The 4,411-nt window shown below is 41.0% G+C and overlaps 1 long non-coding RNA gene across 1 annotated transcript; it reads right to left on the reverse strand.

The window, feature by feature from the left end:
- Window positions 1-223: 223 nt before the first annotated feature.
- Window positions 224-4,134, reverse strand: LOC306637835. The gene is made up of 3 exons (XR_013757287.1): window positions 4,051-4,134; window positions 3,771-3,832; window positions 224-700 (listed from the first exon to the last, which is right to left on the reverse strand). It is a non-coding gene; the product is annotated as an uncharacterized lncRNA (long non-coding RNA).
- Between the last annotated feature and the right edge of the window lie 277 nt (window positions 4,135-4,411).

Genomic DNA, 4,411 nt, shown 5'->3' on the forward strand with positions numbered 1-4,411 from the left:
TAGGACCTCAAAGATTATTGAGTGACTGAATGATCATTGTGGAGACCAAATAAGGTAATAATAGACACAGAAACACACTATAAATTCTGTAGTGGCGTACACATGGAAGTGTTATTATGCACAGATGGGGAATGCATGGACTGTCCCCAAACTGAAGAGTTTCTTAGCTATTTTAGGATACTGGAAGATATTTTGGCAACTATATTTCAAATATGCAGTAGTATCCATAGAATCCTTGGTGTGACCCAGAGTTGCAAGCAAATGGGAGACAGGGACGAGAAATTGTGCACTATCAAAAGAAGTAAAAAGAAAAGAGGGCAGCAGGCATTGGAGATACCTGGAATGTTCTTAGGTAGGAAATAGTTACACATAAAAGAAGAAACATATGCTTACTTATTATAATAAAACACATTTTATCTGATAAAGGCCACTGAAATCTTGAAGTTGGAAAATAATTTCCCAAAGAAATCACTATTCCTGCGATGTTTCATATTTATATATAATCCTACCAAGTTGGAAAAATGATTTAAGACAGAACTTGTCAAAGTAGGACATCCAGTTGACAGTTGAGCCAATCCAATCTCTCGTCTCATTGTTGGGAAAATGACGTGTCCGAGGCAACTCAGTGAGATGTGGTATTCACTGCTACCATGATCCTGACACAGCTTTTCAGATTACTGGAAACACTAAGAATGCTGGCCTACAGTGAGAGAAAAAAAAAAAGCAAAACGGACACTCAGAAAGAACCAGGGCAAATGTAGTGTTACATCCTGGGGTTCCTGTGGTTCTCCTTCTTCTGATTCCTGCTCACCTCAAGACCGTGCAGCTTCCTTACCCTTGGATTCTGGAATGCTCACATTCTTAAAGTAAATTTCCTTATGTGGTTCAGCTAGCTGAACTCTCTCTGTTAATAGGATCCAGAAATATTGAGGAAACCTAACTTTTCACAAGAGGCTTCTTGGGTATTCGCATATCTCCACAGCTCCTAGCCCAATGTTCTACACAGATCAGGTGTTCAGTAAATGCAAGATGTCTATCCTGTAGCTTCAGGGGACCTCCCTCACAATCCACTCCAGAAGGAACTCCCCTTTCCAAGAATTCCTCTCCCATAAAGACCTTTTACTCTCATTGTCAAGAAATTTGTTCCCTCTTCTCTTCTAAGCCAATGCTGCCATGTCTCAGCACATCCTCATTTTCTATCCAGACCCAGGTAGCAGCAGCAGAGGTAAAGAGACTGGTACAACTTTCTAGAACCCTAAGTTCATTTATTACACGAAGTACATCAAGCAATCAACCCGTTACTCAGAGTTGAATGAAAGCAACCAAGACAGAATCTAGGCTCCAGTGTAAGACGAGAGGAGGAAAAAGCTTAGAAATTGGTGGCTAATAGACACAAACACACCACAATTAGAATATGTATTCAAATATTATAATAGATTTGGGTACACAGCCCTTAGAGCTCTTAGAGGTTATGCTAGGCCATGAGACTCAAAGAAGGCTTCAGAGAGTCAAAGACATTTGAATTGGACCATGAAACATGCGTAGGATGTCCACAGATGGCAAGAGTCTGGAAGAAGGGCATTCTAAGCAAAGGAAATAACAAGTTCAGTGACAAAGGGGGTGGAAGATGTGACAATGATAGGGACCACAATTCATCTGGAAAAGCATAGGACCAGTATTTCCCAGAAGATGCTCTGGGTGAAAAAATGTTCCATGGTTGATAAGTTTGTAAAATGTATACTATTTATAAATTTAAAATATACACTTGCCTACCAAAAACTCTGAGAAATCAGTTGAGAGGCTGTGTAATCCAGAGAAGTATGGTGGAGGGACTGAATGGGGACAGTGAAAGTGGGTTCAAAAGAGAATGACTGTAGAGAGACTTCAGAGGAAGCATAATCAGAACTTATTAAATCCAGACGAGGAATGGGCACAAAAGGACTAGGTTTTAGCTTGTGGACTGACTAGATGGCAGTGAAATCTGAGAAGAAAGATAAGTATCTGAGGAAGGTAACACAGATTTTGCCTTCAGAAATGGCAGGTATGAGATGACTATGGGATGAATATATGGAAGTGTGAAGGAGACAGTTGGCAATGTAAGACAAGGATCCAGAAGTGGTGCTATGCTTCATGACCATGCTGAACAGCCCTTAAAATCACTCTAGAAAAGATTAAATCTGGACAGGGCCTTGGACTGGATGAGCCCCAATGTTCCTTTTGACCCAGAGCTTCTATGATGGTCACAGAGACCCACCTTGAAAAGTGTAGATGATGCAGTTTCTTCCTGCTGACCACATCCAAGTGCATAACCTCCTGCAGTTGCTCATGAAAGTACTGGCCATAAAGGGGACCTCAGCAGTTGCACACATCCCAAAGAATGAAGGTGGCTTGAAGGAAATGCCTTTAACTCGTACAACTTTGCAGTGACCCCAGTAAAATGATTCCCTTTCTATCAGTCTAGCCTCACTCAGAAGAAACAATGGAAACACAGTATATTCAAGAGAAAACTGAGCACATTTCTTGCAAAATATTTCACTGACCCTTCCTAGCCATCAGTACAGCCTGGAAGAGTAGAGAACTCTCTGTGCTGGGAGTTGGGTAGCTGTGGTTCTAGTCCTCAATAGGTAGTAAATCATAGCACACCCTGGTGAGCATTACTTACCTTCTCTGTGACTCTATTAACACAACCCAAAGTGTGTTGAAAAGAATGATATATAAGAGCTTACTCCTGGGACTGTTTGGATGGCTTAAGGAGATAGGTTTGTTATCTAAAGATAGCATTAGTAAAGGAGACTTCTTGTTCTGGACATACATCTAAATTGTTGGAGCTAGGAAGGGCCCTGTACACTGAATGACATAACAGGCTCACTTACAGAATAGGAAACAGGACCCAGAGAGGGCAAGTGTCTTACCCAAGTCCAACAAGAAGCAAAGGCAGAATAGAAGTTCTACCTTTCAGGTATCATTGTCTTTGAAAGACTGAAATATGGAACTTTGATTAGAAAGAAATCACAGATAGGAAAGAAAATGTGAGTTGACTAGTCAACTATCATTCAAAACCCAAAGCAACCACTACAGCCTGCTGTGTGAGCAGTAGAGCTAACACGGTTTGCCTGGATGTCTGGGAAATGGGGAATCTTCTTTCATCTGTGCTAAGTTGAACTGACCAGTCTTCAGGTCCCAGACACCTCACCTCAATGACTTTGCCTACATTGAGCCATTCTGTGATGAATGTTTTTATGTTGATATGCTCACTGAGTAGAAATTCAGACACAGCAATACTGCCCACTCCTATAGACCCTCCTCTAGCTCCGAAGAAAATGAGCTCAGTGAGGGGCCATAATCAATGCCTTCTCTGAACTCTGAAAGAGTTCCTTAACTGATCTTCCCAGATCTTGTATCTCTCCCTTGCTGGGGTTAGATTATCTTCTCATATTGTCTCTGCTTCTTTCCTTCCTGTCTCTACAGCATACAGCATGAGGCCCTAACTCTTCACGCTGGCATATAAACTCCTTCCCAATCTGATCCCAATCTCTCCTTTCAGTTTTATTTCTTCTATTCCTTTATATGTACACTACTTGCCAAGTTAAATGTGGGCTCATTGCTATATCCTGGATACACAAAGGTCTTTTTTCACACTACCCTCTCAACCTGGTAGACAATCCATCAAGATCCACCTCTGGGTTCTTAACACCCTCGTGACCTCATATTTGTCCTACTTTCAGTTCATATTTCCTTTCATTGCATCATGATGTAAGTACTCATCCTACTTCCTCCTTAGATGATCCTTTGTCACTTCTCTCTGCAGCTCCTGTAGTGCTCAGCTCAGTGCCTAAAACCCAAGTTTCAATCAGAAAAAAAAAAAAAAGGTATTTGAAGGAAAATAGATGCGTATACTAGAACTGTAGTCCACCACAATTTTTATAAAGTAAGAAAAAAGGAAAATAAAAATAAAAACAGCTTTGAGTTAAGATGAAAACATTTCTGTACAGCTTCAAATCAGAGAAGAATAGCTAGTTCTCCAAACAAGCACTGGGAAAATTGTTTTACCTGTACTCCCTCTTGTCTATTCAGTTGCTTAAGTTGCTTTGAAGTCTGCAAAATGGCCAATATCTCCAATCAGAGCAGTGTTTCCTTTCCAGACAGGAAGACGACTGCTAAGTAGAGAAGCCACGCTTGTTTTTGTGGTCTGACTGCAAGGGTGACTCATGCAGTAAAGCCAGAGGCTGTTTTGATCTTTCACTGTTCAGAGACTATTTACAGTTGTAATTTTCTTTCTCTCTCCTTCTCTTTCTCTGTCTCTCTTCCCACCTCTGGTGACTTATCACAAGGGTCAAACCCATTTGACAAATGGAACCGACATAAGGAGAGAGAGGAGAGAGACACACAATTGAACACACTTTCGGCTAAA

Source organism: Sciurus vulgaris, assembly GCF_902686455.1.
Source record: "Sciurus vulgaris genome assembly, chromosome: 10".
NCBI lineage: Eukaryota > Metazoa > Chordata > Mammalia > Rodentia > Sciuridae > Sciurus > Sciurus vulgaris.